This window comes from Chroicocephalus ridibundus, chromosome 3 (assembly GCF_963924245.1).
Source record: "Chroicocephalus ridibundus chromosome 3, bChrRid1.1, whole genome shotgun sequence".
In the NCBI taxonomy this organism is placed as follows: domain Eukaryota; kingdom Metazoa; phylum Chordata; class Aves; order Charadriiformes; family Laridae; genus Chroicocephalus; species Chroicocephalus ridibundus.
Window position 1 is genome coordinate 5269116 of NC_086286.1, and position 27568 is coordinate 5296683.

Below are 27568 nucleotides of genomic sequence, written 5' to 3' on the forward strand. Positions count from 1 at the left end.
TCTTACAATATTTAGTTTGTTCCCATTTCCAATAGATACCTGAAGGACCTGCTCTTTAGGGGCTAGTTTTCAGTCTGCTTTCTTATGCCCTTCTCACACAGCAAATCCAGCTGCAATATTTTTTTTCCCAGTCTGTTATTCTGCCTCATACTGTTTCCCAGGTTTTCTTCCCCTTTCTCCCCCTTCCTCCTCCCTCCATGCAGAACAGTGCAGGAGCCCAAAGCACAGGTGTTTTCCACGCTGTGCCTTTGCTCCTTCTCCCTTTCTACTTTCTTCATCATTTCCTCCTGATAATAGACCCTTAGAAATGAAATAATAAATAGAGAAGGAGCCAGGGAAGGAGGCAGTATGGCTGCACTTCTAGAAATAGGAAGGCAAAGGTACTGGGTGATGAAGGGTAGTTTGACATAACAGTATCTGAGCTCTCCTTATCCATTTTGTTGCTTTGTGCTAAGCATAGCTGCCGCGCTGTCTCTATTTTGAAGATGGACGAAGGGGTTCGCACAGCAAGACCGGGCAGTTCTAGCTTTTATTTTCACAAAGCGAGGCTTCAAAATGTAAATCAAAGCTGCACAGGCCTCTGGACAGTGCAGGCTAAACGAGACAGCAGTAGCGAGCTCCTGGGCTTCCCCGCAAGGGTACCAGAGGAATTTGGGGTCTCCTGTCCCAGAAACAAGAGTTTGAGAAACAGACCCAAAGTCAAGATTTGTATTCGCTCATTCACTCTAACGGGCTGGGGTCCTAAAACAGATTTGGGGCTTTTTTTGACATTGTTCTGAATTTCCTTTCAATGGTAGTGTTAATCTGGAAAGATATTTTAGCTATTTAGACATCTCAATATTTCAGGGAGATCTCTTATTTCAGAAGGAAACTAATTCAGTGTTTAACTCATAGCGGTATCTTTCGCAACCTGTTTTTAATGGGAAAAGCAAAGATAAATTCAACCTAGTGCAAATCATAAGAATAATATGCAGTGTCTTCTTTCATCCTTTTTCAGGCCAGACCTGCCAGCCAACGTTACATAGAGCTCTCTGGTGGGGAAAAAGAGATGCAGAAAGTGCTGCCATCAGTCTTCGCTTGCACTTAGCTAGACCCGTTGACATTCACGGAGCGTAATGGCAGGAAAGCTTTCCAAAGCCATTTGACTCCAAAAATTTGAGTTATCATCATTGTCGTGTCTCGGTCTGACAGGGAAAATGATTTGTCGGTCAAAACGTCTCGTAAACACGCACATTTGATTCAATTTAATCAGAGGCAGTCCCTCACTCTGAATCCGAAAGGCTCGTCCGCAAGTGAAGGAGGAATGAAATTGCAGGTAATTCACTTACTCCTGCACCACCGTCCCATTGGCTCTGAATCAGTGGGGAAGGGATCAGTACAAATGCCGGTTGCTCTGGGAAAGGGAGGCTCTCCCAGGCTTTGGGTGCAGGTCCCCATTTTGGCTCAGTGCAGCCATCCAGGCACGGACCGGGCTTAGCCAAGACTTGAGCTTTATGTTTCTGCATGGGGCTGCACTAGGGTCATTGGCTTTGAGCTCAGGGGGTGCTTTTGCCATGGGGGTTGGTACGGGATCCTGCTGGGAAGAGGGGAAAAACGCAAGTAGCGTTTTTGCCTGTATGACACTGGTCAGGGATGGGGCTGGCGCACTGCCAGCTGACTGTAAGCAGGATCTCATGCTGCAAGCACTTACGGGCCTGAGTAAATCTACTTGTGCTAAATGGCCTTATTAAGCTCAAGCCTGTATACATTGCAAATCTACACAAAGAGAAATTAGAGCCCAGATTAGATTAGTCGCTAAAGGCTGTGAACGTACAGCTGTTTGCCAAATTGCACACTGAATTTCATTTTTGCGTAGACTTTTACTGATAGCAATTTGAAGGCAGTCATTAGTGCCATCAGCCTTTGAATGAGAAATTTCAAGGGACACTTCAGCATAAATCTGCTCCTCTGCTATAAGAAATTATTCCTGATTTGCTTCGGGCTATGGAAACCAATTACATGAATTTTGCACAACCCCCAAACAGGGGTAGCACTTCTGGCGATAAACAGACATACATTTACTTCCAATTAACTGTGTGGGTGTGTAAACATAAGGAAAACTGTTTTTCCAACTTGAATTTAATAACCAGAAAATAGTTGGAAGAAAGAATCATCATTTACAGTTAGAATACAAGACTCTGGCCATCCTTATTCCCTTCCTGTGCAAGCCAGCTGGATTTGTGAAAACAGACATACCATTTCCTATTAAGTCATAAATACTGCAGGCTTACCAGCTTTTTTTCTTATTTTTTACCTTCTCCTTACCAGCTCCTAGGTCCCAAGATTTAGGAAAGGGTGAGATACAAATTTTCAGAGCTAAACTTGACATAACCCACAGTGCTCTAGTTTTCTTTCAAACTTCAGCTGTGTTTTTCTTCTATTCCAGATACTTCAGAGCTGCCCCATCAACCCTGAACCCTGCTGAATTCACGCCCTGGTGATACATCAATGTTAAAGGGATGCGACTGGTAATTCTGCCTGGCCGTTGAGCTGCCTTGTGTCAACCTGTTTCTAACGGCTGCTATCAATGTAGGTGTTTTACCTCTTCCAAGCTGCAGTGAAAATGCTTTAATCTTATTATTAGAATAAAAATAAGTCATTACTAATGCTTAAAGCAATTGTTATCTCTTCTCCCTGCCAGCCTGTTCTATTATGTTAATATTAGTATTTCTAAAATGAAGCTTTGTACACATGAGTCGGGCCTCCCATGTCATCTGTTTGAAAATCCTGAGAGCATTTTTTTAAATAAAAACTGTGCAGGGAAGGAAGAGGGTCTTTTTATTTACCTTCATTTTTCTATCCTTCAGGACTTTTCTTGCTGGGTGTTCTCAGGTTGCTGCTGCAATTAGAAGACTTAATTGGTTTCAAATGAAAGCCGAGATTCCTGCATTCCCCAGGAGTTGGAGTTTTCATTAAAACCACCACCCAATATCATGAGACTTGCAATTAAATTCCTGAGCTGCCAACACAGTTGCAAAACGGTTTGTAAAGCCAGGGTGGGATAAATATGTTGGGAGAGCCGGCTCTCGGGTGGCGTTTGCTGCTGCGACTGCTTCTGCTTTAGCTGAGCTCTGGGTATTTACCGAGAGGCACAGCACTGCTGAAACCAGATCTAGCCAAGTCTTTAACCAAGCCAGGGCCAGGACAGATGCAGCTACGGCGTGTGTATTTGCATGTTGCCTGTGTGAAGGAAAAGCCGTATAATTGCTGCAGGAGGGCTTTTGTTAATCTCCGTGTGTAAGGGCCTGGCTGGGGGGCAGAAGAACGGACCATGAAAGCTTCAGTTCCATCTTCTGGGACTCTTGCAAAGGTTAAATCCTACTGCAAAGCTTTTCTTTCCAAGAAACTGTAGCATTGGGAAGCAAAAAATAATAATACGCACTGTGTCTCCACTCTCCAAACTCAGCCGAGTAGGAAAGGAGTGCATCGTATCAGCTTTTCTCCCAGTTGCTTGGCTTAGTTCAGTGAGCTTGGCGTAACATGGGAGAAGTTGTGCCCTGCCAGGCTGGGATGTGAACTGATATCTAACCAGTAGGAAAGAGCTTAGGATGTGGGAGAGAGGTTTTCCTTTGTTAACTGCTCTTGCAGGACGCACCAAGAAGAGCATCAAAGTTTAACAAGAGCAGCCTAGCAGAAAAGTGCTGCTGTGTCAATAATGTAGATTAATGAATCTTTGATCCAGGTGGCCAAATGCATCTTCCCTTGATGTGCTACTGAAGGGTTCCAGCACAATCAGAAGTTCATTTGAAATTGTGACAGTGAGAAGTGAGGAGCACTGGTAGGCCAGAAGGAAGAGCCATCAAGAATCAAAACTAATTACAAAACAGACACACAGTTTTTGCTAGTTTGGGCTGTCTTCTTCAGTACCTTAAAAAAGAGAGTACACCGTAGAACCAGAAGCTCTTATACCCACTACAGAATTTCAAATAAATTCTTTCCCTTCATAATTAGGGAAGAAGTCCTTCCAGGTTTGATCAAGAGAAAGCTATGCAGGGTTCTGTGGTCCTCTCTCATTAGCCCTGGCTGAGAAGGAGCTCGGGCAGGTCCCTGTCCTTTCTTCTGGCTGCCGAGCTCCCGTCTTCCTGTGGGCAGTGGTGCTTGCAGCCTTGCCACACACGAACACGAAAAGCTGGGTATCCGTCCCCCAGGTAGTTGCTATTTTCCCCCTTTTGGGTGCTGGAGAGAGCTGTGCTTTTTTTTTTTTTTTTTTTTTTTAAAAATAAGACCAATATTTGGAATAACTTGTGATTTCAATTGTAAACAAGCTTGCTGTGATTATGTAGCAGCAGCTGCCGGAAAACATAAAGCTATTTATCCAACAGGCCCTACCTCTCGGTCTAGCAGGCCTAGAGACCGAGCTTTCCTGGGACGAACTGCCACTGGAATAGCAGCCAGGTTTTTTCTTTTTTTTTCTTTCCAGCAGCAGTGCTACTTTTCCAACTTAAAAGCAAAACCTGTTCCTTTGCTCCGCGTCGTGCGAGTCTGCAGAGACAGTGTGCAGGAAGATGGGCAGAGGCTGGGAGCACTTTCATCTTAATGGGGCTCTGCGTGTGTGTGAGCATCCCGGGGGGAGCCCTCTCAGGGGGGGAAGAGCTTCAGAGCCCGCGGCAGTGTGCAGTGCCGATAAGGAGATGAAACAATAGCTGCGACACGAGAGCCTTCGCACAATTACTTGGTGAGGATGTTACAGAGTCAAGTGCTTTGCGGGTTTGGTTTGCTGCACTGAGCAAAAATCCGCTCACTCCTGAATGGTTAACTCTTTCTCTTCCTTTACCGTGTAATTTAATGCACAGCTTTTAAGGGCGTCCAAATTCGTGAATGCTAAGGAAATAGCACTTGTGTTTCTTGTTACTTGCAATGGTTTACGTTTCCCTGCTTCCAGGGCCGCTGTGAGACCTCTCAAACGCTGCAGTGGAGCCCAAGCCTGGAGCCTCTGCAGAGATTTAGCGATGCGCAAGCCGTGCTCTGGCAGAGGTGGGAAACCTGAGATGTCCTTGCTTGAGATCCAGAAGTGGAGCCAAGGAACCATTCCCAAACTTCTTGTATTATTGATATCTCGTTTCCTCATTAATGCCACAAAGATTTATGTGAAGGGACTTCCACAGTGCTAATGGAATTACCCACCTAAATCTCCTCCGCAACGATGGCAGGGAACGCTCCGGTTCTCCGCCCTCATGTTAGTGCTGGGTGAGTAATTGAATTATTTGTTAGCTAGCAAAAGTGCAAATCCTTTCCTTTTAGGTTTGATTTTTACTTTTTTTTTGTTGGTAGCGTTGAGGGCTTTTCAGTACCTTTTACTTAGGCTTGAGTTATAATTCGAAATACAAATTGAAAACATTTTGATCATTTTTCTTATTCAATGTCACTGATGGTCAGTGGTTTCAGTCAATCATCAGCTCTGCATTTTTTTCACTAATAAAATGTTGTCCTGCAACATTTCACCTTACCTCTATTTAAGGCACAAAATCTATCTAAAAGATGATCTTTGAAATAGATACATTTCCCATTAGCACTAATAGCTATTACATATTGACACTGGTGAAGTCCTTAATCCGCTGTTCCTCTGTATGATCTGCATCACTGGTTGAAAGCAAGGAAGACATTTACCAAGGGGAGAGAAGCCCAGCAATCTCATCTTCTACGGTCAGGCAGACATGGTGTTTCTTGAGCCTGTAGCAAAGACGGGGCATGAAAAGACCCTCTGAAGGGGACACGAGTCTCAAAATGCACAGAGGCCACGTAGTCACAAGGTCAGAGGCTGGATCGGAGGGATGCGGGCAATTTTGGGGGTGTTCTTCCCACAGACCGAGCAAGGTGCCCTAGGCAGGGGTGGGTGGTCATGGCTGTGCGCTCCTTCCTTCCCTCACCTTGTGGTGACTCAGGCAGAGGCTGCATCAAGTTGAAGGCGCATGGTAGGAGCCACGCCACTTCTGCGTGCCTGTGCCTGCTCCTGCCAGGCCTTTGTCGTCGCTTCAAATCTGGTTATGATTTTGCTGAAAATCCTTATCCGTAGCCTCACTGCTGCCAGTTAATTTCCTAAAATCCCCTTGCGTTTGATATCTGTGTCAGTGCACAGAACTGCACTGGTTGAGCTCAGGGAGGATAAAAGGAGCAGCACAATTGCTTGTGCTGAGCAGGGCTGACTTCTGGTCTAGTGAAAATGATCGTGAAAGAGTAGGAATAAATCTGAAAGGAGCCACTCTTAAACCAAGATGGGAGGATACAGCTGGGGCTGGGTAGCCTATTGTGTGAAACCACTTTTACTAATCTCGTAAAGTGTGTGCACAGACAGCTGGGAGTGATTTATTCATTGTAATGGGCCTGATCCTGTGAAGCTGTGAGTGTTGCCAGCAAAGGTGACCGGGTCGGCTGCTCCGTGCGGTATTTGGGAGAGATTGAATACAAGTTTAGGAAGTATGAGACTCTGGAGATTAATGATAGAAAACCATCATGTGTCTGGGGAGAGGAAAGTAAGCAGGAAAGGAAAAGGAGGAAAGGAGCCTAAATTAGGCTGCAGTTCCCTGGGCAAAACACTCGGGTTATAAATATTCTGGTAGCGTTTAGAGCAGGGCTGGCTGCGCTGATTGCTCTTCTCTGTCCTTCAGTAACAGTGTGTTATTCATGCTAGCATTCTGCTTTGCTGACAACACCCCCCAGAGCATCTCCGAGGTGTGGGAGGAGGCTGTGCGTGGGTTTGGCAGCGAGACTTCTGAATGTGCCAGCGAGCAAGGAGGCTGCGCCCTGCTTGTCACCGCAGCCTGCAGCACTGCAGGACAGGAGCGGTGAGTTGGGTCGCGAGTGTTTAATTGCTCAGCCGGTGCCAGGGATGCTGGTTTTAAAGAGCATCTTCTCAAAGGAGCCAAACCTTTACCTGGGATCACTGACTCAGCTTGACCTTTGCCATCAAGCTGGCACAAGGGCTTGAAAAGAATCATCCCCAAAGCTGACGCAAGGGAAAGTGAGGCGTGAACAGGGAAATGCAGGGTGCTGAGGCCCCAACTGGATGGAAGAGCTGGGAGCAAAGCAATGAAATGCTTTGCATTGTCGGGGTTAAAGCACAGCAGACTTCAGCCTTCAGCCCCACAGCAATCGCTTCACGGGAGCAAAGTGGTTATTGCTGCAGGGAGCTGGTGCCTGTGGTGAGCTCCACCATTCTTTCCCTCTTTGTCACGGCCCTTTCCTCAGGAGGATCAAGGTGCAAGTGGAAGCCACCAGCTCCCGCAGCTTGTGATAAACGAGCCCAGGCACTGGTCAGTGTTTTCTAGGCTGCAATTTATGGGGTCAGTGGGAATTGCTGCATTGCCGAATGCAGTCAATCCACTTAACAGCACAGCATTGCTTCCGAAGGATTCCGTCCGGCTGCTCCTGGCTGCCGTGGTGTACAGAAATGAAAAGTGCAATCCAGCCTCTGGTTCAAATGAATGTTCTCTCTAATCTGGAATAGCTCTACCCTGGGAAGTGCCTTAAATATGATAGCAGGGCTTCCAGGCTGGGGACTATGCTTTTTTTTTTTTTTTTTTATTTGTAATGAACAGAACTTTATTCCCATCATAAAAAAGTTTAGTGCGGAAAGTTAACTAAGGTAATGTTTTTAGAAGCTGAAAATATCAGGAACTCAAATAAAAGGCAACAGGGGTGTTTGGTTTGGGTTTTTTTTCTCCTCTTTTAAAGCCTCTGGGAATTCATTTCCTGGTGTCATTGTCGTAACTCTAGACTTAAGTAATTCATCTGTATTCGTGTCATTCCCACATATGCTTCCGTAAGTATTGCATGCAATTCAAACTAAATGGACAGTTAAACTAAAGATGGTACTGAGCAAATCAGACTGCAAACCACACGCCTAGGCAGAAACATAGACCTCTGCAAGAGCTCCACTGTGCTATCAGTTGTTCTCTGCCTGGCTGCAATGGTTTTTTTGACTCGTTTATACAAAGAGGCCACTTTGATTTTTGTTTCCATACGTGACATATAATGAGACCAGTGCTGATGTCCCTGTGGTGTCAGTTTAAGTTTTGCCTCTTTCTCTAGCTGGTATACTGGGCTGATACATTTGCCCTGTAGGAAGGATGCATGGAGCTAGGACATGCAGCGCAGGCTCCAGCCCTGAAGTTTCAGGGCCCTTGCTCTGAGCTTAAATGTGTAGGGGGGTGATTTACCAGAGATGGAGCATGGCTGGTCAGCCGAGTCTGATGTTTCTCAGGTACAAGTCTCCTCTGGAGGGGGAACGTTTTGCAAGTTTAGATTATGACCATTGTTGTGTCAGTGACTGTCATCAACTTGATGTCAACCTCATCTGTGCATGTTCATCCAATCTGCGAGTTTGGTGGTTTTAGAGCAATATGAAGGAAAATGTGTTTTGAACCGTAGAGTTCTGCGAGCTTGTTTGCAAAGAGGGGGATGTGAATAAGTTAACTGTGTGTACCTTAAGCGTTTGGGGTTTGCTTGGGATTTTTAGCTTCAGTAAATGAACTCACTGAAGGAATGGAGCTGTGCTTTCTTCCACTACCTGATCTGCGTCTTATCTAATATGTTATCTTCCATTTCAATATTTACATTTCACTCTGTTATTGCTGTTGGACAAAACAGTGACTTCAACCAATAAGGTTGAGTAATTTATGGAAAATTTTCTGGGACCCTCTGTCTGCTCGTTCCTGGTTGTGCTGGTGTCACTGTTGTGGCTAAAGTCTATACTGAGCAGGTATAACCTTAATGTCATTCAAAAATAAGACTTTTCATGTTAAACTCTAGGTTTTGGCTTAATAAATCAGTAGCCTCTCAAGTAAACCCGTTGTTTAGCCAATCAGGACTTTAAACATGGCTATTTCTGTAAAGGAGACGGTGTTTTCTGGACGTGTCTCTCTGTAAGATAATACAGGAGTTACTGTGTGGTTAAGGTTGAGTTACGGTTACTCTTAGGGTTAGGGTTCGTGCTGGGAGGACAAGAGGCTAAAGCATGGTTGGAGTGGGGCTGTGAGGGGGTTCCCAAGGGAAGCGTGGGCTGCACAGGGCCCTGGGCTGTGAGAAACTTTCTGGTTGGTGTGTTGCAGTTGTCTTGGCTGGGATTGGGGAAGAAAAACCCAAACAGATAACCTTACTTGTCTCTGACTCCCTCGTAGTCACAGTTGCTTTCAGGGGCAGATGCATCCCTCTTCTGGTGCGCAATTTCCAGCTCCAAGGAAACCATTAGCAATTTTACTTAGAGTATACTTTGAAACGTATCATCTATTCATTATTATCTTATTTTGAAGGAAATGGGCCATTCATGATTTTGATATCAGAAGCTGTAATGATTTCTCTCTCCATGAGAATTCATTAGGCTTTATTTCATCAGCTACTTAATGCACATGACAATCTTTCCAAACAGCAATCGCCCAACAAGAAAAACAGACTCCGTGGACATGAGGATAAACACCCCGGATAGCAGTCTAGATGGTTCAATTCTGCAAAATCCAAAATCGGATACCAATAGTTTAGGTAAATTGAAGCTGAAAGAAAGCAAAATCACTCTGCAGACCCAGGATAAATGAAAAGCCAATCTGCATATCAAATTGCCCCTGCTCCAGGGGAGAATAATATTGCATGATGTATTTGCCATCTCTGAATGTGTTGCTTGTAGACAAACTTAAGTGGTGTACCTGGAAAAAAAGAACAGGAGGTGAACGTAAAGTCACGAGGAAATAAGGGTCTTGATCTAAATGCAACCCTGAGATCATTTTGGAGCCGATATGCTTCTAATAGAAAGCAGCACTAAGCCGCAAGATTTTTCTTGGTTGGAGTGTTCCTTCATGTAGAAATTATACAGCCATTGACACCGATTTTAGCACGGCAGCTCGGGGACGGGATTAATGAACACAGGGCAAGTAGGAATGAGTGTATGAAAAATGAAGAAAAAATACCCAGTAGAGGGACTGGGGAGTGGGTAGTAAGAGGCATATCCTCGCCTCAGCGAAGTTACTGGAAATTTTGTCACGAATGTCCAAAAAATGAGTGCTTTTTATTTCTTTCTTCTCTCTCTTTTTTTTTGTTTTTGTTTGTTTGTTTTGTTTTGTTTTTTTAAATAGTGGTCTTATTAAAGTGCTTCTGTAGCCAAGCAGCCTTCCTCAAATGCTTAGAGTGGCTGGATTCATCACTGAACCCACCGCCCTGAGAGACAGAATTGGAGTGGTTTCATTCACGAAGCCTTGCTGCCGGGTCTCGTTAGTGAAGTAAGCGTTCTCTTTTTCTCATAATTACCCTGTGCAGACATCCCCGGTGCCGCTCAGCTTTGGTTTCATGGTCCCTTCGAGCTAAGTGCAGCTTCATAAAACGCTGGCCTGTTTTGTAAGACGTGCAGGGTAAGAAGGCACAGACCTGCTGGGTGGGTGCAGAGCGTAAATGCAAGAGCTGAATGAGAAGGCGGCGTGGCAGGAACAGGAGCGGGAGATTGTACCTGTTAGTTACCATTGGGTCTCAGGGGAGTTTTGCCACCAAATTCCATTAAAATGAAAGTTTCAACCTTTAAAAGTACAATTCAGTGGCTTGTTTCGTTAAATAAGCTAGCAAAGATTGTATATTAGTCTCTGACAGGGCTACATTTGGGTGAAAACCATGCTGAATTATTTATTTTGTCATTAATGTCACACAAACCACAGCCAGGGGAATTACATAGGCTGCAACAGCGAGCAGCGCTACGTCAGATTCAAACAAATGGAATTGTTATTCTTCAATACCGGTCGCAGGTTGCAGCTGCCTAATGCATCCAGGAGAGGATGAGAAGTGAGTGGTAAATCAATGCAAAGGTTCACACCTGACTGACAGCCTTTAAATAATGTAGAGGGTCCCTCAGCGTACAGCGGGGTTATATAATACGTTAGGATTTAAGACCAGTGGAAAGACATGCAGGGAAGTGTTTCGGAAGTTTTGTCCTTGTAGCTACAAAACTCAAAGAGCTGGAGAGGAGCATACCTGGAAAACGGGATGGGAAGTTCAGATCGTGCCTGGAGAATGAGAAAACAAAGAAATCTTGATTTGGCCAAACTAAATTTTGTTGATGTTGGCCTTTGGTAAGCCCCAAAGGGGTCTTGTGCTGTGCAACGTACAGAGGACTCGAGGGCATGGTGCTCTCTGCCATACTTGAGGCCAGGAGGTGAACCCAAGGCCAGTCTGGGAGTGGGGGCTCGGCTGTGTGTGTGGCACACAAGAGGACATCTCTGTATGCCCCACTGTAAGAGTTTCTAGGACTCGGATGCTCTACCGACCTCCCAGCAGCTGTGCGCATCCTGGATCTTTACAGCTGTGTTCTTTCTTCTGTAAACCAGCCCCTGTTCCCCTGAAAGGACAGCTCTGAGAATGCAAACAGAGGGGTGTCAAGCAGCTGGATAAACAAATTTGGAAGTTGTATCTAGCAAATACGGTTCTGCAAGTCCGTGCCTTATTGTATATTCTCTTTGGACACGTGCATGCGTTCTCTCTCTTTCTGAATTGTGCAAAGTCTGAACTTTGCATTTCTGATCCCAGAAATGAGTCACAAATTGGCCATTGATTTGTACCTGTTTGGTGTGCTCAGAAAGAGAGTTGCGAGGGAAGGCGTATAAATGTCTGTGAGCAGACAGATGGATATACCTTCTCCCTGATCCCTGTGAGCATGCGTTTGACTTACATCTGCTAGATGATGACCAAGAATGTAGGGAAATTCTTTATCTGCTTTTAACCCTGGTGGTGATTTCACAGGCTTGATTAGAAAGAATTAAAACCTTTCCATTTATAGAGAAGCTGCCCGCAGGAAGTGACCCATGAAGATGTTTTATTCTTGTGGCTTCACATTAACTATGAAAATCTAGATATAGAGAAAACCTGCATATGTGTGTATATACATATATAATTTTATAAAAAAAAAAAAAGTCTTCACTACTCTGCTTTTATATTGTTGTTGGGCACTGTTGAATGTACACAGCCTCCCCAGCACCACTGTCTATTGACACTATCTTGCCCAAAAGCGGTGAGGTTGAGGCACGTCGGCTGCCACCCCTCTGGAAGTGTCTGCCCACCGCATGTCAGGCTGGGAGAAACTGGGACTTGGCAAGGGTGGCCTTTGATTTCTGATTCAGCGGCAGACTTTTTGTGGGACACTAGGCGCACAGCGATCTACGCAGCTACGTAAGCTATTCAGTTTTCTGTTTCGTCATCTATGAAATCAAGAGAAGTAGCCTGAAAATTATGTAGTGATGATAAATATTTTAGTGACTGTATGGTGCTGAGGCACAACTGTAATAAGGTAACGAGACTGTGAAACTTTGGTTTATTGAATTCTTTCCTACTTTAACCATTAAAGTTTATGGGGACAGTATCAGAAATAAATCTGGTTTTTTAAGAAGCTGAGGCATCGTTTATTCTACAGGGAGACACAACAGCCAGCAGGAAGACAAAATTAACTTTACATGTAACTTACGTGGGGATGTGCCTGTCAGTTCACGAAGGTTTAGAGAGTTTGGTTTTTGCGTGTCGGATAGACCACGGCAGGCTGGAGGGGGTTATATGGAAAATTTCATGGAATAAAGTGTGTGTTGTAATGGTCGGATGCAGCCTTTAAACAGGCACATCAATCGATAGTGACTTCTGACAGCCAGGAATGGGGTAGTGAAGTTAATTGCACGTAGTTTCTCAACAATAGAGAAAGTCTTAAATTAAAAGTACGGTGGACAACATTCTGCTTTTTGTTCATGAATTCTACTAAACAAACCCCCAATCTGATAACACCGTTTGCTTTAGTATCTTTAGATGTACCTCTGACTTTCTGATAGAGCTAAGAAAAGTCTCTCCTCCCTTCCCAGGCTTTCTTCTCTTTTATCTACCACCCACTGGTCTCCTCACTTGATCCTGTTCTCCCAGCTGAATGCTCTGAAGTTTGCGCTTGGTTTTGGTGCCTCCAGGCCGTGGGATAGAAGGTAAGCACAGCACCAGCAGTGGAGAGCGGAGTTTCTTCACCTTTTCAGCAGTTTGATGAGAAGAGCCAGCAGACAGGAGATGTAGGAGGGTCTCTTTGCAGCTGCCTGGCTGGAAATCCAGAGTAGCTCCCTTTAACTCTGAATTCAGTGCGGCAAATTAAAATGTCTCCCCGCTAGCAGCTGCCTTTCACTGGGTTTACTTGGCTGGGCTTCGTTGTTATTTATTGTCCTACTAATTTCTTTGTCACTGTGTGCATGTGTGTCGTACATCACGTGTAACACATCACTAGCAGTTATTTTGATGCATTCTTTTTTTCCCCTAAATCATGGACAGAGATACTGAGCAGCATGGGGCCAAGACACAGCCCACAGGGACCTGTCAGAAATACTCTAGGGGGACGAAGATTTCACAACTTGCCACTCTTTTTCAACAGCTGTCACTCGGTCACTTCTCGTTGAGAAATACAGTACGCGCTGATTTGATTCTGCTCCATGAACCCACAGGCAGAGTAGTTATACAGTGCCCAGTTGCTCAGTTCACACTAGGTGTGATGAAGGAAAAAAACCAGCCCAAGTACCAAGCAGAAAATTGTCTCTATTGAATAGTCATACGTATGCCGCACTGTTATTAGCTATTGAGTTGAATAAAAATTTCTGGAAGGTCATCTAAGTAGTTGGCTGGAAAGTTTGGTGTCTTGAAAATGATGGAGTGGCTTTATTACATTCAGGTAAAAAGACTATTGAGCCAAACAACTTTAAAAATAGATTGAAATGGCTTTTATATCCTGGGTTCCTCAGACGCAACTCCCCGAGCTGGAACAAATCTGGCCGTGAAGGTGTAAGGCACGTGTTTGGGTCTGGTAACATCCAGGAAAGTTGTCCAAGCGGGCTGCTGTGATGGGGTGGCGTGCGATGAAGAGAGTGATTACAGTCCAGATTAAGGCAGTCAGGATAATAACACTGAAGTCACTCAAGTTATTTTGTATTTACACCAATGTGAGTGAAAGCACAGTTTGCATTTTAGCCTAGAGGGGTAGCTCCTGAAAAAAAAAATAAATTGGAACATGCTGCGCTCACAGATCTCCATTAACTGTAGAATGGGGGTTTAGCTGCATTAGCCTGGGTGAAGTACTACAGGTTTTGATCTTACTCTAGCATTGTTACTTCCCTGAGTAATTACTCAGTATTTATACGGCTTTTTTTTTTTTTCCTGACTGATAGAAAAGCTTGTTTGCCATAGCAACCCCCGTGCTGATTCTGCTTCTCAGGTACAAAGCACCTTCCAGCAGATACATGTCAGCATTTAACATGAACTTTAGAAATTGTTGGTCGTTTAGAGCAAGAATGATCTGCTGTATAATGAGATGCCAAACAGAAAATAAGGTATGCTACGAGCTCATTAAGTAAGGTTCCTTTGTAATCATCTTCAGCAATGCTTTTGTTTCCCCTGTTGTTTTTGCTTTCTTCTGTTTATGCATGCACTTTAAAAATATTTAAAAAAAAAAAAAATTCTTGAAAAATAAAAGAATACCGATGCAGGTAGGTAAATGTTGAAGGATATTTTTAGCCTACTGTTTGACAAAATAGTTGTTAGTGCTGCCAAAAACAACCGAAGGTGTGAGTGGATCCATTTCCCTCAAAGGAAGCTGCTTGGGGTTGTGGTGATCAAGACCAAAAGGCTGCTGGATGCTTGCCTGGGCTGCCTGCAGAATTTGCAGTTGGTGACTTAGTTTCCTTCTCAAGCTGAGCATGTTCAGAGGAAGGCAAGGAATCCTTTATCTTTTGGCTGACCTCTTTTTTGTCTTTCGCAAAAACGTTGCCGTTGCTGCTGTTGCCGAAGTCACAAAGGTTGCCGCTTCCCGATGTGTCAGCGCACAGGGATGGGCTGAGAGCAACCTCTGCCTTCACCGGCAGACCCCAAATGAGCCGTTGTCCTGGCTCAGAGGTAGCCTGGCTGTTGAATGATGTATTGGAGGGATTTGCTCACTCTGAGAAAACAGACCTTTCTCTCGCAGGCATCCGACTCTTCTGCCTGGCGCCGCTGTGCAGGCTTCAGCAGCGGGCAGCTCTGCCACTTCTGTGTAATTTCAGTAAGGGAAGTGGAGAACGTGGAATATTTTTCCAGCCTGTAAATTATAAAGGGGGGAGGGCTGGTCTAGAAATGAAGAAGATGCAGGAAAGCAGGGAATCGCGTATCACTTCACACAACCACAACTTTTTGTTACATCCTCAGGTCTGATTGTGCTCCTCTGGAGATCAGTTGAGGTTACCCATCATTTATGCAGGTACCCCTCAATGTGCTTATCTATTTTCCTGGCAAGCTTTTGGGCTGTTCCTAGGCTGTACGCAGCCGCAGCACCTGGGGCAGGTTAGCGGCTGCGTGGATGGATTTGCAGCAGTCTTTTGGGCCAAAGCCTGCCAGATCCAAAAGCTCTTGGGCTTGGTAACAACTACCACGCTGCTCAGAGCTCTGGATCGAGCCTTAGAAATGCTGATAACCAGCTGAAACCGGAAGCAAACACAGCTCATAAAAATGACTGTCAAAACAAGCCTGATGCGTTTTGCTTAAAATTTGACCAATTGTCAATGTTTCGGCAGGACAAAGTTTTTCATAATATTATCAGAATTTTCTCATTCCTTAGCGGTTAACTAAGGGCAAAAAGGAGGTGATTCCTTTGAATAAACTTTCAGATGAGAAAATAGGAGACAGGACTGGATGACCTTTTTAAAAACAAATTAAAAAAAGAAAAATCTACCCAAAGGAACAAAGAGAAAAGCCTAAGTAGCAACGCCTTCATGGAAGGCTTGGCCAGCAAAGCTCCAAAGGAAATCATAATCCAGTAATTGGTGGCTTTCTGCACCACCAGTTCTGTTTCTTGAAGCAGTAAATTCATCTTTGCATCTCTCTTTAGAGAAAACCTCAGGGTCCTGCCTGCCTTTACTAAAGCATGGGTAACAGCAACAGGGGATGGCAATACAATGGCATCTCCTTGGGCAGCATGGGCCACCGACCTTGCGCAAGGTCTTCTGGGATGCTCTGCTGCAAAAAAGAAAAAAATATCCAATATTTCTACTTCATTTGTTGTCAGCACGTAAAGAGAAGCTGGCGTAAGGCAGCGTTCAGAAGGAGTTAGCTTGCCAGTGTGAGCACGTTGCAGTTACCCTCGATGTACTGAAGCAAAGGTCAGGGTAAGATTATAAGCGGAGATTGAGAGGAAAGTAGAACCAGGTAAGCCCTGCTTAGCGGGGAGCCTTCTTCGCTGTACGGGGGATTGGCAGCAATACATCTCATTTTACAGGTATTGGGAGTAGTAAAAGTGAAGGCAGGGCTTGGGAGAAGGGATCAGCCCAACCTTCATCTGGAGTTCCTGGAGAGCAGCGGCCTGGGTTAGGGCTTGCTCTTAGAAGTGTATCTCAGCTTTAGCAGGACCTGTACTGGTGGAGTAGATCTATCTATATTTGATGTTACGAGTATTTGAGATTGCAGGAATGAGGGTAAAAATAGTTTCAGAGTTAGTGTTGGGTTGAAGGCTGGATAACACTTCTTCAGCGTGTGTTTTCCTTTTGGTAAAGGGCAAGACAGAGCAGCATGTGAGGGAATGTTTGAAATATTTAAAAAAAAAAAAAAAAGTGTTAGAAAGGAAAGAAACAAAACCCAGGCGCAGTATTTCATTTGCTCAGTGAATCCTCCAAATCAATTTCTGACTGAATTGAACAGCTTCATCTTGTAGTTGAAACTATTTTGAAATCCACTCTTTCTCTCTGCTGCTGCTAGGGTCCCAACGGTGTAACGACGGCTGGGTTTCATCTGCATGATTTTGGGAGCCAAAGGGATTGCGTTCTGTACAGCTTATTACCGGTAGGACACCTACCGGTCTATTCATTTGTATTCCAAAATCAGCTTCCTCAGCTGTGATCTTCTGCTCTGGAGTTGACACTTGTGAAAGAAAAACAAGCCGTAGCTTTTGCTTTACCCATTCATTTAATAATTGTTTTCTCTGCGTAATGGTGTTCCCTGGAAGAGATGAGAAGTGTTTGCTCTTTTCCGCCTGTCCCAATAGGTTATATTTTAAAGAGAAATTGTAAGTGAGAGATCCCCACGCTGCCATGCTTCTGCTGCAAATCTCCAGGGAAAACGGAGATCCTAAATAGGTATTGGCTTGTGCTGGAGTTCCCTGCCTTGTGTTGTTAAGCCTGCTTTCCTCAGGAGAGAGATCTTAAATGCTATTTTTCCTGCTGATAACCCTCCCTCTCCTTCTCCCCACGGTTGGCAATAGCTACCCTGTGGAGGTGGCAGAACCCTGAAACCTTCTAAGATTTTCTGTTGGTGTGAGCTGTGGAAGACTCTGCTTGTCCACTGCCCAATATCTCCATCCATGGGGGCAGGCTGTGTGGGGCTGGGCTCAGAGTCGGGTTGTAGAAGCACAGAACGGTTCGGGTTGGAAGCGACCTTAAAGATCAGCTTGTTCCAACCCCCCTGCCATGGGCAGGGACACCTCCCACTAGACCAGGCTCCGGAGGGTGGCTTGCAGCCTCTGCTTCCCCAGGACAAGAGGAGTCCTGCTAGAGCTGGGGTGGAGGTTGGAAGATACCCCCTACCTGCGTGTGATGTGCTGTAGGTCACACCAGAGACCCTGCTGTGGTAGTTTTTCCTTGTGTGCTTCCTTGGGATTATGAGAAATGCAATGAAGGCATCTGCCTGCGGAGGAGACTGTAGCTAATATTAGTCCTGCGCTGATAAAAGCCGCGCTTCCCTGCTCCCGCAGCAGCTCGGGGGCCGTGCCGCAGGCCAGCATCTCCTGCTGTGCTTTCCCCGTGCAAGCAAAGCGCGCAGCCCCATGGAAAGCTGGGCTGGGGCTGCAGCACCCCTTTTTTTTGGCCCTACTCTGTGCTGGAAGATGCTGTGCCACCACCAGGCTGCTGCCTGCGCCCATCATTGCCTGCGTTCCCGCAGTCCCTCCTCACGCTGCTGCACCGTTTATTTTCCTGATGGGAAGAGTAATATTTTCTGACAAAGGTAGAGCTTCGTGACAGCAAAAGCAGAAATTACTCTCCTTTCTGACTAGTCCTTCAAGGAAAATCTTTCAGATCTGACTCTCCGGGGGCTGAAATCAATGCAGGCGTTAAGCAACGTGGCTTGGCTATTTGGATAAAATAGCCTGGTTTTGATTAGGTAGGGAATCAGAGGATAAAGGGATTTCTTTTTCTCAGAATTGGGCAAAGAATAGCAATATAAAAAGCTGGATCAAATAGCTAAAGCCAATATCTTCCCCCTGAGGCTTTTTTTCGGTTCCTTTGTAGCACATCAACTTAAAAGAGCCGTAAACTCCAGTTTCTGAAGGTTGCTGAGTGGGAGGGCGAAAAATAAAAGAAAAAGGGAGTTCACAGCTGCAGCCTCTTAGGAAACTGTGGTAACAACCTGTCATCCTTGGAGTCGTGGCTGATAATGCTTCTGTGTGTCCTTGTGCCTGTTGGTCTTTATCTAAATTATCTGCTGGCACATCTGAAATTTAATGATGCCATATGACGTTTGGTACGATACAGTCTCTTTAGCGTGTTCCCCCTCGCCCGGTACGCAGGGAGGCAGCATGGACAGGAGGAAAAAAAAAAATGCTTTTTTTACTACATTTTGCTCCTGATGTGTTAATCCTCTGCAGCCCGCTGAGCTGCTCGGTCTGTTGGCTACATTTGGGCACTGCAGGCTGAGAAGCTGATGCATACGCTGTCGCGCGCCTGCAGGCCTACCTGTCCTCCTTCTGTATTCTTACAGCTTTAAACTATATTTGGTGTAAAAAGGAGAGAACAGATACAAAAATGCTTATTTTAACATCTCCCATGTTGATAGACCCGTTCCGACTGAATTGGCATAGCGATATATGCTGCTGTTTCCTCCAAAAAGGTGATTTTTTTCCCCATGAAATACCTGCAGTTTCCTTTCCAGAGGGAAGGGTCTGGCATTTTGTCAGGTATATGTGGTGAGAATTTTTTTCAAAAAGATTCTTGTTTTAATAATGTCTTCGGTTAAAAGGAAAAACTGTTTTATTAAGAGTACTTCTTTTCTGTAGAATTAATGTCCGGCCCATGAAAAAATACGACTTCCACTTTGCATGCTAATTTTGACTGCTTATTTCTGCTCCCTTTAATTTTTTTTTTATGAAATTATACCTGGGTCCCTGTAATGCTAAATTCAACATGAAGAAGGAACCTGAATGTTACTGCAAATCTCCTTCTTGCTGATTTCCAAAATATCTTATGCAGTATATGAATTGGAGAGAAGCCACGCTTCCTTCAGTAAAAGAAAGAAAAAAAGTAAAAAGGGAAAGTTCTCTTGCCTCCCTGCTTCCAGAGAAAAGCTGGAACGTACAAAATCTAAAGAGAAGATGCATAATGAGCAGATTTTAAAAAAATCTTATTGATCTAAGTAACGTCCTGGGCTTTGGCAACTTGTTTCATTATGTTTTGAGGTTTGTTGTTTTGTTTTTTAACATCAGCAGCTGGCGGCACTGAATTGCATCTATTCCGGAGTTACGCTTTGGTGTGGGGAATGTTGCTACAACAACAGGAATGGGATTTCAGGGCGATGTGGGCTCTCTCCTTCGGGAATATTTCCCCACAGCTCATGTCAGTAGTTCACGGAAGATGGGGCTTATCGCAGGAAAGCTCTTGGGGTGAGCCCCGGGGACACCCACCCCGGCTGTGTCCCCCACTGTCCCTGGCACAGTTTCAGGATATTCCCGTCACAGGGTAGGTACAGCCCCGCGTTTGCCGGGGAGAATGTTGGCTTGTTTATTTATTAGCAGGGCACTGCACAAGAGGCACCAGGCGACCCCTGTCCCCCTCCCAGGGTGCCATTTCTCTCCCTGGGGACGGAACGGCCCCGGCTGGGACGAGCAATTGGGGGTACATCGGTTGTGACATTGTGCTGGAATCAAAGCTATGAGTCAAGAAGTATAAAGCAAACTCTGTCACTCCTTTCCCTCGGAGAGAATTTTTCTCTCGTTTAACTGCCCCACACCTTTGCAAACCTCTTCACTAGCAACGTGCATTTTTAATGAGCTTTTCTACAAAGAGCACAAAGTAGCTCTGAAGCCTTAAGCAGAGGCCATGAAAACTTTTATTATATCTGTAATTTTTTTTGTTTTCTTTTACTGCACAGAGAGAAGTGCACTGCAGCTCTGAGCAACAGTGACAGGATGATCCTGGGTGAGCAGGAGATGAATCAATGGGTAAGCAGTTCCTTTAAGAGGAAAAAAAGGTGTTAAATTAGTCAGGCCTCGTGCTCCTTTGAAGCTCGCAAGCATGACATTTTTGGTGGTTTTATTACATTTTTTGTGTGTTTGAGCTACTGCTTAGTCGAGTAGATAGTGTCAAATCCTGATAAAGCGAACTCCAACATCCTAAAGTCATATGATGATATAAGGCAACATGCACGAACTGTGAGCTGGGGTTTTTTTTTTCCTTTTTATTCACTTAGGATATTCTTTTAAAACATCTGAGAATTTAACCACGTCTGTCACTGCAGTTTAAAAACAAGCGGAGGTAGTTACTTAGTTAACTCAAAATGATCGGAAAAGGTGAAGACAACATGTGATTTCCGAAGCTCTGTTTATGCAAGACAGCCAGTATTTCAGTCTGAAGAAATTGTGCTGTAATGTTCATCTTCTCCACATTTTGATGGAAAAATCAAATGATTTTGATACTCAGCGTTTCAGATGAGATATTGCCTTTTCAGGTAGTGTAATTTCAGCTGTATATCACAAAGTGTAAGGTTTTATCATTCTGTCTTGCTTAGGAAAATCTATTCTTGCCTAAATTATTTTTGTGCCAGATCATCTTGAAGTATTTCAAAACAGAGCAACGTGAAAAGCTCATCTTGAAGTGTCTGGCTGCTGCACTATAGACTTATGAGCTCTCACCTCTATAAGATCTGAGCACCTTCCAGCAGCACATTAAACACCACGACTAACATCTGCCACCCTTTGTTTGTTTTTGTATCCTCCCCTCTGGGGAAAACACAGTGGTATGCTCAGTTTTGGTCAGGTTTCTCTGTATAAGATTGGTTTCTTTATTCTTTTTTTTTTTTTTTTTTTTTGCGTTCTTCAGAATTTCAACGAGGGAAAAGGCGGAAGAAACACACGTAGCACTTGGAGTGGCGTGCAGAAATGCTTGTAGAGGTCCTGACGTGTGTGAGGAGGGTGTTGATCATCTTTCTCAGACTAATCTGCAGGAATTGCTGACCATACCGGGATTTTTCTGTGGGAGAGAAGCAGAGGTGGCCTTTCCTGAAAGCCAAGAGCAGGTGTGCTCGTCGCTAGATCGCAGCAAGCGCAGCTGCCTGGAGTCCAGCCACAAGTCAGGGACTGTCCCTCAGGACAAAGCAGCATGGCCTTGCTGTAGCAGAGGGTGAGCAGCGCGGTTACTTCTAGGACCTGCTGTGCGAGAGCTTGGGGCTTGGATTGGCTCCCGCTTGCAGAGGTGTGTGGTTGTCCAAAGAGATTTTTCTGGCTGAGAGGTGTCAAACGTGACGCTGTTGTGGGACTGCTGGTCCTTGTGCAGGAAGGGACTGACTGCAGTTTTCAGGGAGCCTGAAACTTCACATCTGATGTGCAAGTCCCATCCCCTTCTGCTAGCTCAGATGTCAGTAGTTAGGCTTTATCCGCGTTGCTAAGTATTGTGATTGCTCACGGTTAACTCATCAAATGAGACGAGAGGATCTCATTACAAGGAGCTGCACTATCTGTTACCCATGCTGCCGTTTAAAATGAGACTCATTTTGTGTTGGAATTTAACAGCACTGAACGGACTGGATGTAGGCACAAGTAGTTTAATTGTCCTGAAAGTCAACTTGATTTGCCAGACGAATGAGGAGCTTTAATAGAGTCGATGTGAAACCACTGTGGCTATTCGTCCTTGCACTGGGTGAGGTGTGGCCAGTTCTCTGCCCACTGGCAAATGGACGCATGGCTGCTCTCACCTCCACCAGCAACATCATGGCTCTCTCGTACAGAAGTCACGTCTCAGTCCCTCAAAGGTGACAGTCAGCCACCGGCTTTGCTGCCCTGTAAAATGGCATAATGCACAAATTAATCTGGGCTCATTCCTAAATCCTATGCTGCGTTACTGAATAAGCTGGACACAAATTACAAGCAGCCTTTGTCCTTTTTCAAAATGTCAGGCAGAGCTGCCAATACTCACTGTTTCTGGAATAACTAATTCAGACCAGCATTTTCTGGTCAGTTCTGCAAAAAAGGCAGTGTCCTAGGTAAAACAGGTCCCTGGTTCCTAAAACTGGGAGATCCCAGCTTCCTATATTCTCCACAATACCCAAAGCAAATATTTTCTCAGGATCATAGGTTTTATTAAAGTCTTAAATTTTATTTATTTTACTTCTCATAAAGCATGTAATGAGTGGATAGCTGGAGAGATGGGACAGAAGACCGTATCAGCACAGTTATGAGGAAGAATGTGAACATTTTTGGATAGGTAGTGAAAGGAGGAAGAGACTGCCAAGGGCAGGCAATCCTCAAAGACGGGGAGAAGAGGAAAGACAGGAGTGAATATAAAGGCTCTGCAGGCACAGGCAGAATTTGGGATGTAATTTACCATAAGATTAGCAAGAACGGGTGCATTTACATCGCACGGAAGATCAAGGTTGGCGGTTGGCAGCCTCCTCCACAGGGAGCAGGAAAGCTGCCCTCTTGTTCTGTGTCTTCCATCTCAGGGGTCAGCTAAATGTTTCCAGGGATGCTTTATGATTTCCAGCTGAAAAGTACCCGCTGAGCTTTAACTTATTCCCTTGGAGCGACTCCTGCTGCCTCTCCCAAATGCTTGGGTCCCTATTGCAGGGCTTCCTAGGCTGCACTGTAAACAATAAGTGGTTAAAAGTCAATGAGGAAAGAAAATGCTGGTTAACTAATCCTAATCAAAATTGCTCCTAGACGATGTGCAAACTCTGATCCACCTGTGATGGGCACCGAATTTTCTTTCAAACTCAGCTTTAGATGCTTTTTATGGGCCCTTCTCTTCAGCATTTTCATGTGCCTGTTATTTCTGCCACTGTTTGCTACTGCGGAGTCTGATTCTTCAGGTCAGGGGACGTTTTGTCACTGACTGCCACATTGACAGGCACAGGCTTCAGAAGGTGGGGTTTGTTGTTTCTTTTTTTTTTTTTAATTTGCAAACAGAAAATGGTAAGAGGAGAAGCACATGTCTTCTGATGGTGATTATGCTATCAGAAGCACGTTGGCATAATGAAGGGATAATTACTAACTATGCTGGGCTCTGTTTTCACACATTTATGACGATTAGGTGTGGGAGCGGGCGGGTTGTCACTGATTTTAGGCAAAGCCCTAAAAGGAGTTTAAACACAGATGGGGAAAACAGTTCATCCTTCGTAGCCCACCTCTGCATTTCCAGCAGGATTCAAATCACTGAGCAGCAGCAAATGCACGGCGTGGAGCTGCGCAAGCAATGCCCGGTCACTGGAATTCTCCATGGGAGCAAGAGGCGAGGTGGTAAGTAGTAAAATACTGGGAGCATCAGAACCAGCTGCAATATCAGAAGGTTTTGTATCAGCTTAGCACCCTCTTGCAAATGCATACAGAGTAGGAAGGCTTTTGCCCAAATTTAACTTGTCTTTGCTTTGGATCCTGTACAGTGGTCCCACGCAGATCTGTAGTTCTCCATCGCAAAACCTCCAGCCCATGATCTGCTGGCAGGATGACTTTGTCCGAGGGACAGTGCTGGGCGGCGATACTACCATGGGATAAAAGACTTCCAGCACTTGCTCTGCTTCCCACCCTTTCATACGATACTGAAAGGCATATCCTCGTGCTGCCACTGAGCAGACTTGAAGGCCAGAGACCTCAAGCCCACACCTCCCTGCACAACCCGAACCTTATTTTTCAAACCTGTCGTTAGCGCTGGACAGCCTCTTGGCACTCAACTTGAAACGCATATTTTTCTCCTTATACGGCCTAAACCACTGACACTGACTATTTTCAGTGATTCAAGGATGTACATCCCATGATCAGTCTTATGGATTTGCTCCAGATTTTGTTGTGTTAATTACCATTCCAGGTGGCTATGAGTTAATTAGTAAGCTATGTGTTTCAGGGTGCACTATGTCCATATATAAATAAATCGTTACTGAATAAAGGGTGCACCGATATAACATATTTGATGATGTGGCAGAAATGCTCTGGCTTGCACAGGACAATTGAAATGTATATATTATTAGTGACCATATGCAGTTCTTTACATTAATTGGCTTCATCTGGATTTGGGTTTTGGAGGTCTGGGCATAAGGGGCTTGATCTGGACTCATCAGTTATTATTTATAACGGCCTGATTTTCATTTCCTTAATCTTCAGGCCAGCCTGTGCTTCGTGAGATATAATGATCTTCCCTCAGGTGCTGAAAGGCAACCTGTTTGGGTCTGGATATCTGGGAAAGATGATACAAAGCCAGCAAGATCTACCCTTGGTAAGGTGCTACCAGTATCTTCTGTCCTTGAGTCCAGTGTCTCTCAAGTGTTTTCTTCCTATTTGTCACCCTTGAAGGTCGCCTTAGCACACAGATGGCTCCAGTTCAATGAAGCATGGAGGAAAGCAGCCAGAACACGGGTGGCAGCCATCCCCGGCAGCGTGTGACAGATTGAGATTTTTTGTGTCACCACTAAGCAGGAAGCAAAGCATGTGCTCTTTGCTCCCACCACCCAACCTGCAAGTGCCTTCACTCTGGGGTGCCTGCCCCACCTCCATGGGTATGTCTGGGCCTGAATCTGTTGGCTTTTCCATTCCCCTCCTCTGTCTCCACGAGGCCAAGTTGCAGGGCTGCATCCTTCCCTTGCAGAGCAGTGCTGGTGCCAGGGAAAAAGAGTGGGATGAAGGAGGCAGAGAGGATCAGCAGGGTGTGTGCAGCGACTCTTATAGAGGCCCTTTGGCATGGCAGCACCCGCGGACACACACCTTGGTGGGTTCAGGAGCTCCCTGTGGATGGGGAGGTCCATATCTCATCAATAGCATCCATCCCATCCTTGCAGCAAGATCTCTGTGACCACAGCAGTACATTTCTGAAGAACTACAGAGCGCTTTCTGGCATTAAATTCCATCTTGCTGACATATTGGTTGAGTCAATGCCCCACTCAGCATCCAGAAACGCAGCCTGGGACTATTAGCACAGTTCATAATTTCAGCAGTGCTTATGAGCCTTCAGATTGAGTCGGTTCTCTCACCGGCGTCAGCGTCTACTTCAGCATAATTTTATATATATTTTTTATTTTTTTTTTTAAAAACTCCTGCCTTCTCCCCCAGACCTCCTGGAGATTTTAATGCATTTAAATGAAAAAGCTGAACAGTTCCCTTTTCTCATTCGCATTATGCAGCATTGCCCTTCTCTATACTTTATCCTATTTCAGAGCTGTCGTGCAAACAAAGCCAACTAAAAAAAAAAAAAGAAATCATTAAAGAAGCGTGCATCCTGTCAGCCTTCTGTCTCAGCTCCTTCTCTCACTGTATGTGCAGGGAGAAATCCCTTCTCCTGCTTGCCCTCCTCTTTCAGGTGTTTTCATTTCTTTCCTAGCTGTGATCTAATATTTCTGTGATTCCCCAGAGTGCTCTGGTCTGCTCCAGTTTCCCAGTAAACAAACCCCTACTCCCTTCCTGCCCCGTCAGGTAGTAGTCACTGTTCCAGGACCACGGAACTACTATTTTTCTAATGCATTTTTATTGTTTTTTTTTTTCTCTAACTATTCCAGAAGTGGGAATTCTCCTTTTCTGTAAAATCTGTCCTGTGAAGCACCCTGTACTGCTAGGAGATCCCCTTTTCTTTATCCAACTGAGTATATCTGGATGAAGCAGTCATTGTACCTTTTTCCTCCATCACTGCAGTATCTGATTGGTTTTAATACTATTTCTTGTTCCCTTTTGTATCACGAGTCAGTTTTTAAGGAAGACTCAGTGATAGGTCTTCAACATGCGTTGCTTTTTTTTTTTTTTTTTTAAATTGTTATTATTATTCAAGTATGATTGCCAGGCTAGCTTATCTTAGCCGCCTTCATCGTGCCAAAAAAAATTATGCTCTGGTAAGCCTGTCCCTTTTCATGTCCCTGCCTTTTGATCATTTGGCTATGCTGAACAGTCATTCTTCTGCAAGGTAACAGCATGGGTTTCCACGGGATTATCATGTTGGCCGCAGAAAAGAAGTCCTCTTTAGCAGAAACTAAACATGGAGAAAGTGCATCCAGCTCTGGGGGTTCATTGGTGGACAGTTGCTGGTGGCAGGGGGCTGTCAGCGGGAAGCATCATTTGCTCTCGCTCTTAGCATGAGCGTGTGGCACTTGTTACTGGCTCTCCTGGGCAACAACCACAAACTCATCCCAAACATACCCAAAAAACCTCCCCAAAAAGGGAAAGCCAAAGGAAAATGAGGGGAAAAAAAAAAACCAAACCCTAATGAATATCCCAGGAAATGGAAATATGATGGTGTAGGGCTCAAAAGAGCAAAATGCAAATTGTTCTTGTGGGACGAGTTAGTATCTTGTTCTTGCTGAAGCTCTTTGTGAGAGGATGAGGAAGTTGGCGGAGCTCTGGTGGGCAGTTTGCACCGATCACAGATGGAGAGAGCAAGAGACACCGGAGCAGGTATGCGACAAGAGGGTCAAGTCTTTCACCCGTATTCCTCTAGTCTCTGGTAACCCACAGAGCCCCCTGATGGCCAAGAGACTGCTTTTCCAGAGAGGAATATATCCTGGTAGCAAGACCTCCAGTTTGTGGTAAAAATAACTATTACTTCCTTCACAGGCCCACAGAAAAGCACCTGCCTGGACAGCAGGAGACCAGCAAATCACGGGTAAGAAAGTGGCTCTGCCAACTTCTGTGCAGAAAAACTATCAGTGAGTTTAGGCTGCCCCATCTTCACCTCTCCCTGGGAAAACTTTGGATTATCTTGATTTTTATCTACACATGGAAAGTGAAATGGTCTAAATCTTAATGATTTTTGGGATAGGGGCTGCTTCTCAGTTTCAATAAACACATTAGACTCTTTGTCGGTGGAAGTCGCTGTTTGGAATTCATGGTACGTTTTAAAGTTTCTTTCAAAGATTACTTTTTTTTTTTTTTTTTCCCTCCTCTCATGTATCTCAGAAGAGCCAGCCTGCCAAACTGCTCCAGGAAGCTCTTCTGGGATAGAGACATCCATCTCGGTGTACGGTCTGTACTTGTGAAGCAGAGCACAAAGCCCTTTTCCCATTTAATCCATATTAATTACCTCTCTGCAGCTCCTCTATAGTTCCCACTCAGCCCTGGCACCAAAACATGTGCGACTGCATCTTGAACAAACCGGAGCCTTTTCACTGCACACCTGGTAAGTCAACACTCCAAAAATAAAAATAAATAAAAAGGTTTACAGCTGAAGAATTGCGGCTCTCCACGCTTGAAAACTGAATGCCTTGGGACTGTGGACTAAGGCAGATATTTTTAGTGCCATCAATATCTCCTGGAGTTGATATCTCCCAAGACAGATGGTTGTTTCCCACAGAACGTTGTCAAATGTTTGCTCAGCCAAGATCAATTTTCTTCCAAGTCCTTTCCCACCTTCTGGTGAAA

General features: G+C 44.9%; 1 protein-coding gene across 3 annotated transcripts in view; it reads left to right on the forward strand.

Moving 5' to 3' along the window:
* SPTLC3 (serine palmitoyltransferase long chain base subunit 3) overlaps positions 1-27568 on the forward strand; it is a 333553-nt gene that overhangs the window by 75369 nt on the left and 230616 nt on the right. The window contains exons 4-13 of one of the 3 annotated variants that reach the window (XM_063327823.1): positions 998-1315; positions 2426-2568; positions 2847-3020; positions 4460-4714; positions 4922-5226; positions 10101-10244; positions 12849-12962; positions 14184-14345; positions 20119-20188; positions 21066-27326. The gene's annotated coding sequence lies outside the window, so the exon portion shown is untranslated. Of the gene's footprint in view, positions 1-997; positions 1316-2425; positions 2569-2846; positions 3021-4459; positions 4715-4921; positions 5227-5663; positions 5790-6697; positions 6822-10100; positions 10245-12848; positions 12963-14183; positions 14346-20118; positions 20189-21065; positions 27327-27568 lie in introns of those variants that run through there. The other 2 variants (XR_010070121.1, XR_010070120.1) reach the window with 2 other exon arrangements.